The 14,879-nt window shown below is 32.6% G+C and overlaps 1 protein-coding gene across 1 annotated transcript in view; it reads left to right on the top strand.

Annotated features, from left to right (window-relative positions):
• LOC118181687 (phosphatidylinositol transfer protein alpha isoform-like) overlaps nucleotides 1-14,879 on the top strand; it is a 67,726-nt gene that overhangs the window by 34,468 nt on the left and 18,379 nt on the right. The window lies entirely within an intron of this gene.

Raw genomic sequence — 14,879 nt, 5'->3', positions numbered from 1 at the left:
TATTGCCATAAATTCACTGAAAAAAAAACTTCTTCTTTTGAAACTTTTTTGAAAGGGACTATTATGAAATTGCATCCAAATAATCTTGCTCATAAATAAGTTTGTTTACTGATTTTGAGGATGGATACCTTAGTCAAATGTAAAATATTTATGTAATATTTTTTTTAATTGCAAGTCTTAATTTTGTTTTTGTGTAAAAATTTGCCAATCTGTTCCAGGTGATTTTACTAATATGTAAGTATTCTTTAATGTTTATTGGAACTGATGTGTTTTATGTAGTTTTGGCATTTAACTATTCATTTTAGTTTAAAATTGCTATATAAATTAAACTACTAAAGCTATTTATTTTAATATTAGGAAAAGTTTTGTATAAAGAAATAATTTATACAGAGTTAGTGCAAGCCAGATGTACGAGAGCTTTTAATTGCATGATCTGTGCAGCAAATTCAATTTTTTTTTAAATTTAAAACAGATTATATGTTAATCAAGAATAATTTGTTTACTTTATAGTGCATATACATGATTGTTGTTAATTATGCTTATAATTAGCTCATTCTTATAATTAACTGCTTTAATCAAATTTTTAATTTTAGAAGTCTGATATTATTTTAATTTGGAAAAAATTAAAACAAAATCAATCTAGTACTTTTCATCTTAATTACTGAATTTTTAAAGTCATTTGCTTTTCAATGCACATTAACCTTTTAACTTAATTATTCAGTTATCTGCCATTAAGTGAATTAACTTTGAAATTAAAACATACTGTAATAATGTTACAACTGTAAATGTTCATTTTCAATTCCTTTAATTTATGTTTAACTTATACAGATGGCAACAACTGCACAACTTTTCTGAAGTTCAAGTGAACTATGTAATTTCATGACAGTCTGTTTTCTTAGGAAGATTCTAAGGCTTGTTGAGATTTTTGCTACAACTTTATATTTTTGGTAGTTATTTCTTATTATCTTCACATCCGCTTCTGAAAAGTATCGCGAGGCAAAGTACTATATTACCAAAAGGTATTTATATGGCAACCCAAATATGCAAAATATGCATGCACACTACCCTCCAAATTTAAGTCATTTTTACTCCCTTGCACGAAGTAAAAAGGAAGTATTGTAATCGCGAAAGAGTTTTGGGTGTCATATTTCAACGAAAATATCCATTTTGACTACACTAATGATTTTGACTAATGCAATAAATAATGATAACACCATTTTGACTAATGCAATTTTAACAATGTTTTGCGTGACATCTGTTTGTAAGGGCAGAATAAAGGACTCTTTCCCCAAATGAATTATAAAACTGATTTAAAATGGATTCAGAAGATATTTTTTGTGGCATCTGTACCTACGTTCATATGTATACATGTAACTCGCGTAACTCAAAAGTGAATAGTCTCAGAAGCTTGAAATTTTGTATGTGGCACTGCTTAAATATGTAGATGTGCACCTCCCTTTTTGTTTGCAATCAGCCACACCAATGCTTTAAAAATGATGGAATTATGTTTTCTTATCTTCCAGCTTTAGTTAGCCTGCATGTTATAGTAGTATAATTATCAACAGTTTAAAAGTTGTTTAAGTGCGGCTAAGTCTAATTGCTTTACTTCTTGTACAAAAGAAAAAGGAAGTATTGTAATCGCAAAAAATGTCTGGTATCATATTTCTACAAAAATGTCCATTTTGACCACAATCGAATGCAATTTAACAATGTTTTTGCATGGCATCTGTACGTAAGGACAGAGTAAAGGACTTTTTCCCTCCAAAAAAATATAAAACTGATTTAAAATGAATTCTGAAGAGAATTTTTTGTGACGTCTGTGTGTATGTGCGTATGTATGTATCTCGCATAACTCAAAATTGAGTTGTCCCAGAATGTTAAAACTTTGTATATAGGACTGCTAAACATTTAGTTGTGCACCTCCTATTTTGGTTGCAGTCAGCCACACCAAAAGTATATAAATATATATCCAATCTGTTACTCGGCTCAGTGATGTCTGTTTCTTTATTCTTAAATGTTTGTAAATTTTTTGCTTTAAAAATGATTGAATTATGTTGTTCGTATCTTCCAGTTAAGGTTATTATGCCTTTAATAAATCTACATACAACATTTGTAGAATTATCAACAATTTAAAAGTTACTTAAATGCTGCTCAGCCTACCATGGCGGCTATGTTTGTTTAGATTTGAAACTTTGGCAGAATAGTGGATTCGTTGCCAATCTAGAGAAACTAAGCTTCACAGCAACAATAATAACACCTTCTTTTATTATTGCAAATTAAATCATGCTTAATCCACTTTAGGAATTTGTTCAAGGAAATAAGTGTTTAAGATTTACTTTGTAATTTTTAATTTAGATATTTTGAGTTTTATGTATTTTTGCCTTGTCACAAAGCGAGAACTAATTGAATGAAAAATACTGAATCGGCTATGAAAGACTGTTTCTTTTTGTGAAACCATTACACGCCGAACAAGTACTTATTTAGAAGTCAAATAACAAAAATCAGTGTTATATTATTAAATTTTTACAGGCCTAGTTTCAATGGTTTTACTGAACCATTGCGCAAATGAACGAGATAAGATATAGTAATTAGATGTGAAAAGATAAGAAAGAACGGACAAGCGTTAAGCTACTGGCTCCATCTGTTGATAAAACTAGAACTAAAACATAATTTCTTTAAAGGCTGAAGGCAAAGATTGATTGGAATTAGGGTTGTTAACTGTAACAGAAAGATTTTTTTGAGTGTGAAATGCCTCTAGAAAATCCAGTTCACCAAAGGAAGATGTTTTTAGAATAATTTTGGCTGCGGAAAAATTGAAAATGTGATTTTTCTTACCAACAGTGCTGGGCAACAGAAGACTTCTGCATTTCCTTTTTTCTAACATATGCCTCATGTTCCTTAATGCAAAATTTTAAGCTCTCTTATTTTGACCAATGCAAATTAAACCACACTGGCAAGGAAACCTGCAAATAGCCCAGCAATTCAAATCCGGAATGGGGTCCTTGAGTATGGAACTCGGAATTTTATTGATGGGAGAATAAACGACCCGAAAGTTAAATTTCTGTAAAATATGTGCAACTTCATAGCTAATTGATGGAAAGAAGAGAATGACAGCAGAATTTTTATAATCTTCTAAAACAAGAAAGTCCCTTTTGGTGTGTTGAGATGAGAATTTTTTAACTGCTTGATTAATAATGTTGGATGAAAAGCCTCTGTCAAAAGCTACCGCTTTTAAATAATTTAGTTCTTCATCAAGAGATAGTTTGGAGGAGCATATTTGAAGAGCACGGAAAACGCAGGAATAAAATGAAGCTAACTTTTGTTTAGTCGGATGACATGATTTGAAGTGTTGTGGAAGGCAGACCGATGAAGGTTTACGGTAAAGCTTAGTACTGAAGTTGGATGTGTTACGTGTAACCAAAATTTCGACAAACGGAAGAGAATTAAATACCTTCTTTAACCTCCTCACAAGATATGCCTTGTCACCCTTGCTAAATCTCACGATCAACAAATAATTGCTATTCAACTCCAAAATTCATGTTCTATGCCATCCCCATGCTATGCACAAGAATCGAAAAATAGAATAAACTGCTATATTGGGATAATGATCTGACCCAGGCACCCGATTTTATGAACTTCGTTCAACGAGACAAGAGAATTAATTCCAATCCATCTTTGCCTTCAGCCTTTAAAGAAATTATGTTTTAGGTCTGGTTTCATCAACAGATGGCGCCAGTAGCTTGATGCTTGTCCTTATCTTATCTTTTCTCATCTAATGACTATATCTTATCTCGTTCATTTGCGCTTTTGCAGCTGAGGATGATGGTTCTGTAAAACCATCAAAACTAAGTCTTGTGAATATTTAAAAATATAACGCTAATTTTTGTTGTTTGACTTCTAAATTAGTACTTATTCGGTGTGTAATGGTATCATAATTATAGGAGCCCCAAACAGGCTTATTTTTTGCTTTCTTTTTTCCACATGGTTTTCGCCATTTTGCGATTATATGAGTTTCGCAGCCACAAACATGCTTTTTTTTTTTTTTTTTTTTTTTTCTCTCCTTTTTTGCATGTGGTGTGACCGCCATTTTGCTATTTTATGACTTTCGGTAAGTACTCTTTCCAATTTTTTAAGTTTGATTTGCGTTGTACATATTTTAATATTGTGCTTTGTTTATCTGATTTCATGCTTTTTAGTAGCAAATATTTTGTTTTGTATTCATTTTCAATGTGAAATTTTTCCCTTGTGTTGTGCGTGCTTTATTATTGGGTTAATTTAGTTTGATTTCCTGCATTGTTTAATATGCCTTCATCCATTACTCATTTCTCTAAACTATGCCTGAAATGGCAGAAATTTCTGAATCACCTTGACTTTTTGCTTAAATGTAAGTGTAAAAAATTTATCCTTAATTTCATTCAAATCAAATCTAATCAAAAATCTTCGAGTCACGTTTCAAGAATTCTGTTAAACTGCAAGCTTGCCTTACTTCGATCCATCATAAGGGATACACATAAACAGTTATCTAAAATTGAACAAGAGCTCTATAAACTTCATCTGGAACTCGCTAATTCATATCCAAAATTCACTGCCTTTGAACAAAAGTCTTGGTCTAGAACTGAGAATACAATTAACCGTTGTAAAAACACCCTTGCAGTTAAATTCGAAAAACTTCTTTTACAGTCTTCCAATTTAAGTTGTTTAAAAAACCTTCCCATTGTAAACATTAGGCCAATAGTTAATATTTCTAGTACAGTCAAAAGTCGTTAATCTGGACTCGTCGGGACTTCGGCGATTCCGGATTATAGATCATCAGTTTAAATCTTGTAAGATGGCATGCAGAAATTACAAAATTAAAAATATGAAACCGTAATTTATGAAATAAAGAACAATTATGATCTAAAGGGTATCAAAATTTACAAAAAGAAGAAGCTTAATATTTATTTGTTTACTTTATTAAACATTTCTTTCAATGTAAATTGTTTAAGTTGCTTCGTTTCATGTGATAATACTTTCTCTTTAATTCTATTAAACAGACATAATTTCTTGTTTAGTTACAAAGTTTCGCTGTTCAAGTCCTATAATTGCTGTGTCAAGAAAGCCGACTAATTTGTCAATCAAAATTTTTTCGTTTTCAATAACCTCTGTCACTTTCTTCACTGTCGGAAGCGAATTATAATGACGAGGAACTTTTTAAATCATATCAAAGAGGGAGTACATAGAGATGAAATACTACATTTAGTAAGGAATTATAAGCCAAATAAAATAAAACATCTGCCCTGAAGATAAGGATAGTGCTGACAGATGAACTTCCAATTCATTACAAGCCGCGGCGTTCCCTCCGCCGAGCAGCGTGAAATTGATAAACAGATTTCGGATTTCGAAACATACTTTCGCTTTAGATCCTTTACATATTAGCAAATATATATGGGGAATTCTATTTGATGTAATCGAAAGTTCAAGCTTACTTTTATAAAATTGCTCTAACAATCTGCAAAAAATAATAAGCCGGATCCAATTTGAAGATTAAGGAACAACGCAATCTGCAACATTAACTGAATTAGATAATTTTAGCTTAGCTGATACCGTCCGCTATACATTAAACGCATGCGTAAACGTTTTATGCGCACGCGCGTATTCGCAGCCGTAAAGGTCTTACGCGCACACGTAAACGCCTGTGCGCAGAAAGTTTGTAGCTTTGAAGTCCTGATTATGGGTGTCCGAATTAACAACTTTTGACTGTATTACTTTATCAGAAGAACAACAGAAAATTCTAAAATATAACATGAGGCATATGATAGAAAAAAGAAAACGCAGAAGTCTTCTGTTGCCCAGCACTGTTGGTTCGAAAATAACACTTTAAATTTTTTTGCAGCCAAAATTATTCTAAAAACATCTTTCATTGGTGTGAACTGGATTTTCTAGAGGCATTTCACATTCAAAAAAATCTTTCTATTCTAGCTAATGACCCTAATTCCAATCCATCTTTGCCTTCTGCCTTTGTAAAAGGAGATTTTGCATCGCTAAGCTTAATTTTATAAAAAAAATCAGGAAAAAAAGCTTCACTTCCAGCATCATAATTGTTGGTATCATTTTAGATTATTACTTGAGCTCTTATATACATTAAAATTAGCACTTAATAATGTTTTTTTTTTCCTTTATTTTACATGAAAATATACTTAAAAAATTGCTTGTCTTGTAAAATAATTTTCGGAAGCGCTATTCAAATTATTCCAAAGTTTTTATTGATAAAATCCATCAATAAATTAATAAAACAATACAAAAAGACTTTTTGCAGGAAGAAGTGACAAAATTTAAAATGAAGACTGAACATGGTAAAACTTGAAGCACGGAGAAGTATCACTTTCTAACTCTTAGAAAAAGTATCACTTTCTAACTCTTAGAAAAAGTATCACTTTCTAACTCTTAGAAAAAGTATCACTTTCTAACTCTTTAGAAAATGAATTATCACTCTCATCTGTGTTAGTAAATGGTTCATTAGCCATAGGAGTATATGCTTCCTCTGAAAAATAGCGCCTTCACGCCATAATAGACTGGAGGGGAGGCTTTCCGAAATATGTCTGAAGGCAATGCAAAACATAACAGACCTCCACATATTAACCCTAAAAGGTCGTACATGGTAGAGAAAAATAGAATAAAAAAAGGAATTGGATAAAAATCAGACAGGCGAATGTTTATAGTAGCAACCCACAATTTAAAGAGCCCACCTTTGTTTACGCTTCCCCCCCCGCCCTTGTAACAGTTGATGAGTAAAATAAAAAAGTCAGGCAGAATATATCAAACTCAAGATCAGGAACCTAAAACTGTGTTCATTTCAAAAGTAATGGACATAGGATGTCATCTAGTGGCCTTCAGAAAAGCATTCCAGCTTAAAATGTGCATATGCATCACTCGTCCTCTGAATGCAATCTCTAGTGATGCGTGGATGAGACGCCCGGCTGTAAAAGAAGTTCTTAAAAAATTCGTATATGGGACGCCCGTCCTAAAAGGGTTAAAGAGTGCATTTATTCTATTGTGGCTCATGCGCTATCGACGAAGTAGATTTTATTCAATCCAATAAGTTTAAATGAAATGCAAGAAAAAATGTTTATAATTTAATAATCCGTACAAGGAAGTCATGTGGTTTACACATCAGATTTTTTACCAGTCATGTTTGTTTTCATTTGAAACTTAGCAGAATAGTGCCTCATGTATAGCCAATCTAGTGAAACTAAGCTTCGCAACAACAAAGATAGCGCCTTCTTTTATTAATTCAAATTAAATTATGCTTAATTTATCCTGGAATTATCATTTAAGTTATAAATTATGCCATATATTTACTCTGCATATCCACAACAAATTAAATCAGTTTCTATGCCTTCAGTGTCTTTTTGCCGAGGGAGACTAAAAGTAAACTTTCAGTGTTGGTGTCATATCCTTCTTTTTCTTGGGCGTGTAGATTCTGGATATGCATTTAATTCCTACCATAGACGTATCGTATTGTGGGCATTGCATAAAACAGCCATTTTAATGGCACAAAATTTTATTAACACACAAATAAAAATAATAAGGACAAACGATTAACACATAAGTATAACTTCGTATTTTATATCTAAGCTGACATACAGCACGTTTCCTTCGTTACTTCGCTACTCCTTACCAACTACTCTTCTCTAGTAAGTCTCATGAGAGAGAGGCGTTGCAGGCCGTTCGGCTAAACTGCGCATGCGTGGTCATCACGTCATGACACCTCCCCTCGAAAAGATTTGATTGCGTCTTTCAATGACCTGTCAAATCCACATATATAAAAATTTCTTGAAACAAAATAAAATAACATTCATGAAATTTTCAAACTTAATTAACCAATTCTTACCATTTTTAATTAAAATAATTTAACATAAATTCAGTAATCCTATTCATTTAAAAAGAGGTAACATTCAATTAACTTTTCAAACTTAAATCCTTCACATAATCATAATCATATAAGCAGTTATCATATAAACGAGACAATACAAATCAATCATTTAAAATTAAACATAATACTTTAGCAAACCCTGGCTAAATCTATAAACACATTACCTAATGTTAGAAAAAAAATTAGCATTTTAGCAAAAAAAAATCAAACTAAACAGTCAAAATGTCTTATAGTTCATAACGTCAGTCATGCTTCACTCACTGGGGAATATAATCATGTCATTTTAAGTCACGTCGTTAATAAACTCGGCATAGTCTTTTAGTCTACACATAATGTTACCGTTCCATTTTGTTAACACATAAACTACTGGATGCACATATTCACTTTCTGATTCAACTATTAGAAACGATTAGAAAGCTTATCTATTTGTCGATCAACTTCATGTTTTAGAACTTCAGGTACACGATACGGTTTCTGCTTTCTTGGCATACTTCCAGGTTTTGATTTGATGCTGTGTTTTCCCACATTGGCGATTTTCGGAATACCAGTTCTTAGGTTCTTATAACTTCTTAAAATTTCCGTAAGTTCTTTCTTCTTATGCGGTTCAAGGTGCATAAAATCACATTCTTCATTAGAATAGTGTTCTTTTGCTTTCCGTGGAACAATTCTTGGAATGTTTTCGACTTCGCCGAAATCAATATCTGTATCAGATACCACACCAACATTATTCACAGCGGTATTGAACTCTTGTATCTTGTTTGCGTAAACGTGCTTCAATGAATTGTCAGGCATTTGTACTATGTAACTATAATCAGTATGCTTTTTGATGATCGTAGCAGGTCCCCTCCATCTGGCATAAACTTTGTTTTGGCTATCAGGGATTAAAACTATGACCCTGTCACCTTCCTTGAATTCTTTATGACGAGTCTTTCGGTTACGGTAGAATGCATAAGCTTGTTGCTTTCCAACATCTGTAAGTCCTGCGTATTCAGCAGCTTTTTCCAATTTCGTCTTCAAATCATTCAGATAATCGGTAACTGAACTATCGGTAACTGTCCATGAGGAACAGGAGTTTCATTAGTTCATGACGATTTCAAAATAGACAACGGGCCATTAGGATGTCTTCCATAAAGCATTTGGAACGGACTAACACCAGTCGTAGCATTAGGAACTTCTCGATAAGCCCAAAGTAAGTACGGTAGATGTTTCTCCCAATCTTTGGAATGTTCCCTAACGGTATGATGTATCATTCCCTTTAAAACAGCATTAAATCTTTCTACCCGGCCATTTGAATTTGGATGATAAGGAGTCGAGAACCTTGGGGACGATCCGATCCTTTTCAAAAACTCGTGAGTCAACGAAACAGTAAAATTAGTTCCTTGATCTGAAGCCACAATTTGAGGAATTCCGTGAAAAGATTTGCAACAATGCATCGCATGTTGCTTTGGCATTCAAATTCTTCAATGGCACCGCTTCGGGCCACCTTGTACATTGATCAACAGCACACAGAACATGTTTGTAACCTCTACAGCTTGGCTCTACAGGTCCTAGGATATCCACATTAATTACCTGGAATGGTTCTTTAGAACGTGTTACTGGCGTAATCGGAACTTCATCAAAGGGACACTTTTTCGCTTGAAGTTGACAAGAAGTACAAGCACTGCAGTATTCATTCACATCTTTCTTGATTTCAGGCCAATAGAACGAATATCTCAAACGTTCGGCTGTCTTCTTGGTTCGCAGGTGACTTTCCCATAAGCTAGAATGAGCTAAATCCAAAATTTGTTTTCTTCTTTCTTTGGGAACGACTAACTGGTAAACTCTTTCTCCTAGAACTTTATCTTTATGATACAAAAAGTTGTCAATAACAATAAAGTTATTACTTCCGTTCTCAGCATTTTGCCAGCATGTTTTTAAAGATGGGTCATTCATTTGTTGCACTCGAAACAATTCTGAATCCGAAACACATTGATCATGTCTCGTGCTACCTTTGGAATCATCCTTACCTGTATCTTCATATACAAGAGCACAACATTCTATTATCTTCTTAACAGTTTCATTACATTTTTCATTAATTAGTTTTTCCCTATCCAGGGTTAAGTATTTCGTCAAAATTTTCAGTTTCATGAAAAGGCATTTCACTGAAACTATCAGTAGTAATGTTTACATTTCTACATTCAAAATTAAACTTTCTTTTATCATCTCCCCTTAACTCATTAAAAGCACTTAACGACAAGAGTAAATCATTACATAACTTATTCACCATTGCACATGTTATAAAAATAGCTGACATAAATTTATCATTTTCAGAATATATTACTAAAGGTAGGTTAATGAGAGGAGCTTTTAAAGCTTGCCCGAAAGCTGACGCGAGGACAACACTTCCATGTGGCGTACGGTATTTTTCTGGTACAATGTCGGCCTTGACAACGGTTAATTGCGTGCCTGTATCTGCTACTGCGTTAATTAATTTAGCATCACATATAAGTTTAACGGTTGGCAAGTCATCTATTAATTCTTTAACTTCTTGATTCGCAGTAAAATATTTAGAAGAAATCTTTGCAGTTACTGTGTTAGAATTATTCTTAATTTCTTCTTTAGCAACCCATTCCTTATCTTCATGCAACAATATATTATGATACTTAGAATTGCATTTTGAACATTTTAATTGAGAAGGGCAATTTTTTATTCTACAGTTCCTTTCAAAACAAAGAAAGCACTGATTCGAAGTCCTTAAACTCTTTTCCTTTCTTCCAGAGACATAGCGCATTTTTCCGAAGCATGATTTTCGCTTTCGCAAAATAAGCAAGGGAAAGTTCGAACAACTGCAATTTTGCTTACGTTAGGAGAGTAGCTGGCGCCAAATTTGAATGTGAAAATTATTTCATACCCGAGGCTCGGCAACATTTGAATTTGGTTGGTTTACCTGATGATGCAAAAATTGTTCTGATTGTAGACAACTGTTTGGCTCATACTTCACTTAAAAGTTTTAGTGAAAGATAATGTATCTGTTTTATTAAGAAGTTTAAGAAGATTATTAAAATTCAAAATCTTTTTATTTTTAACCAAACAAAAGTCTGATCTAGCTGGTTTTCAAAAGGACTTATGGCTATCAAAGCTGTGCTATATGTCAGATATTTTTGAGAAACTAAAAGAATCTCAAATTTTCAAGAATAACTTAACAGAGTATTTACTTCAAATGATAAAATCAAAGGTTTTATTAAAAGTATCAATAATTGGAAGAAAAGGTGGAAAAAGCATAATTTCAAATGTTTTTTACTCTTAACAATTTTATAATTGCAAAAAATAGTTGCAAAAATTGTTACAGATTACATAAAATGCTAGAGATACAGTTTTACAAATACAGTGCAAAGTCCGCCGGACTCCTAGAGACTTCAATGATTCCAGATTTGGGAATTTTCCAGATATCAGATCATCAGTTTAAATCTAGTAAGATGACATGTAGAAATTATGAAGTCTAGATTTATGAAATAAGGAAGAATTTATCATCTAAAATTTACAAAAAAAAAAAAAAGCTGAATATTTATTTTACTTTATTAAACATTTCTATTTGTTTAAGTTGCTTCACTTTTTGTACTGATACTTCCTCTTAATTCTGTTGACAGACACAATTTCTTGTTTGGTTACAAAGTTCCATTGCTCAAATCCTGCAGTTGTTGTGTTGAGAATTTCGACTGTTAGCCGAAATTTTTTCACTTTCAGTAACTTATGTGTCACTTTCTTCAGTATCGGTAGCGGTATTTTCTGGATCTAGAACCATATTACAGATTGTGCCATTCATTGATTGATGATTGGGCCATTGTCATCATGATGAAAAGCTTCTGTTATCTTCATTTATTATTACCTCTCCACATTTCTTTACAAAATCCATTAATTGGAAAATTCCACCTCTGGTTTGTGATATCCATAAACCTCCAAATTCCTGGCTATCATCTTCACTGTCTTCACCGTGAAATATTGTAGCTGGCCATAAATTATGCCAAGCATTTTTTTTTTTTTAAGTATCTGGAGACACATTCTCACGATCTTATGATGCTCCACACAGCAGATTTTATGCTAAAATATTTTTTTTAATTCTTGAATAGTCTTGCCACTTCATGTTAAACTTCAAAAACTTTTAACATGAATTTAAAAAATGCTACTTTATATTTGCATTTCAGTGTGTGCTCTATTCCAATATCCATAGGCTGAATGATAGACATACAGTTTAGAGGAAAGAATAATACGGATACATTACCTTTCACTAAAACTTTAAGTGAAGTACGAGTCGAACAGTTGTCTACAATCAAGATAATTTTTGTGTCATCAGGTAAAGCCTCAGGTATGAAATGATTTTCAAACCAGTCGTTCATAAAGCTTGTGTCATCCATGTTCTTTTATTTCCACGATATATTGCAGGAAAAATCTGTACTTTTTTAAGCGCTTGAGGTCGTGTTGATCTGTCAGCAAAATCGTTATCTTCAGGGCAGATGTTTTTATTTTATTCAGCTTATAATTCCTTACTAAATGTAGTATTTAATCTCGATGTACTCCATCTTTGATATGATTTAAATCAAATTCCTCGTCATTATAAATATCATGAATACAAATCAAATAGTTTCCTGGTTGCAATTTTCTAATTTCGGCTATGCGTAAGGTATGCTTTACGCATGCGCGCGTTGAAAGAAATGTTTAATAAAGTAAACAAATAAATATTAAGCTTCTTTTTTTTGTAAATTTTGATACCCTTTAGATCATAATTGCTCATTATTTTATAAATTACGGTTTCATATTTTTAATTTTATAATTTCTGCATGCCATCTTACCAGATTTAAACTGATGATCTATAATCCGGAATCGCCGAAGTCCCGACGAGTCCGGATTAAAGACTTTTGACTGTACTGTGCTGATAATGCTTTTACTGGTACAGTACTTATAACATCTTTATTGTGAATATATAATACTCTGTAGCATAAAAACAGAATTTGCAGCTTTTTAACAGTTATATGCTATTCCCATTATATTCCTACCTTAAAAACAGCTTGAGTTCCCTTAAATACAAATCTAAATTGATATCGCTCAGTCTCACATTGTGTTTTACTGTGCCACTTTGATGAATCCAAAATCTCTCATTTTGAATATACACATCTATATGACCAGTTCCATAATTTTTAAAATACCCCACTGCTTGATGTTCTAGGCAGGTCCAAAATTTAATCTTTCTTTCTACCCTCTCTCTCTCCCTTAAAAAAAAAAATAAAAAAAAAAAAAAATGCAAGGGGAAAATAGAGAAATAGTAATTTATTTATATAAATATGTTCAAAGGCTAAACTGATTTACTATGGTTACCTAAAACCAAAGTAAAGATCATATGAGTATATTGATGTCACACTTATCCATTATCAGCACTAAATCATGCTTTTTTGGCATGCTATTAAAAATGGTCGATGAAAAAATACATACCAATTTTTTATGTCCAAGAATAGAAAATGTAAATTGTTTTATTACACATTTTTTACCCAGAATGTATCCAGGGTTTGTAGCGGTCTTTATAAGTGCTCATAAGTCCTTATATTTGAAAATAAAATATAAAGGCCCTTATAGGTGCTTACTTTTTCTTTAAAGCCCTTATTTTTTTGTTTTTAGTGCTTATTTTTTGCTTTTAGTGCTTTTTTTTTTAATGAACGCGCTATTTTTCCCCGTACCAAAGCCGAAACTAAATAAACAACTTTTCTTCCTAATATGAAATGTCAGATGGTGAATCATACTCCCGGCCCGGAAATAGCTTTTCCCCCTTTCTCTGCATTAACATAACCTTTGGTGTTCACGAAGAGTACAGACAGGTGCCCGTCATTCTATTGGTCAAAGAATTGCGAAAGCAGAAGATTCCGGTACATTCAGCATTGTTTTACTTCCACCAAAATACTACACACGTTTGAATTTCTATCAAGATCTTAATAATTTGCATTCTCGTTCCGCTTGGTCAGTTCATATTCGTGTTTATTATGATCATTATGCTTATATTATGAGCATATGTATGAATGTTTATAATAACATAGTTGCAGTAACTGCTGAAGTATAGTAAACTTCCAAATATCGTTGTGTTTTGACACAGATTAGCTTTCTAAGGAATAATATTCGGAATGGCTTAAATAAAGGGAAAGTAATCGAATAGTCAAAATAATTTCATTTTTTTGGCCAATACATTATACAGTACGAAGATTGGGAGGTTCTCCCCTTTTTCCGCAAAATCTCGAATGTTGAAACTGTTACAATTCACTGCAAAACAAGCAGCGGACCCCCCCCCCTTTTTTTTTTTTTTTTTTTTTTTTTTGTCATTTTCCAATCTGTATTGAATAGGACTAAAAGTTCTGCGATCTACCAACCCAAACGAAGAATGATTCTATTCCGGAAATTTAATGCCGCCTGTTGAAAATTAGAATGAAAAACATTCCAGTCATTTATTCTCCCAAATACCGGCAGCTGTTGATTCCGATTGTGTAATATCACGTAGGGAAGAATTACAATACACATTGCGCAATAACGTTCGCAATACTTTGCAGAGATAATTAATTTTTATGTTCTGTCCGAGATTTGTTTATGAACACTTAAAAGAGTTTTACTGTGCTTGCTAAGCAGAATATTTTTCAGTTCCATTAATTTATTTTTATATGATGCACATATCGAAATGTCAAAAGCATTTATTTAGCGGAAAAATTTAAAGAGCGGCAACTGTCTACCCCCTTTCCGCTCCTCTTTTTCAAGTTACGATCCACTGTCCGAATATTCGCCAATTTCCAAGTATGCGTGTTAGTTAAGCTTTTACTGTTAAAGGATGACTGCATGAAGCAAATTTCTGTCTTCTTATTTCAGAAAGGTTCCTCTTTTTTACTTAAATTACTTTGCTTGCAATATCTGTTAAGGGAAAACTGATATACAATGAAAATTTAGAAATGTTCAGAATTTA

The sequence above is a fragment of the Stegodyphus dumicola genome, chromosome 8 (genome assembly GCF_044657685.1).
Source record: "Stegodyphus dumicola isolate Sdum_Otavi_A_Nest chromosome 8, ASM4465768v1".
NCBI lineage: Eukaryota > Metazoa > Arthropoda > Arachnida > Araneae > Eresidae > Stegodyphus > Stegodyphus dumicola.
The sequence above is the reverse complement of the archived record's forward strand: the minus strand, read 5'-3'. Positions and strand labels throughout refer to the sequence as shown.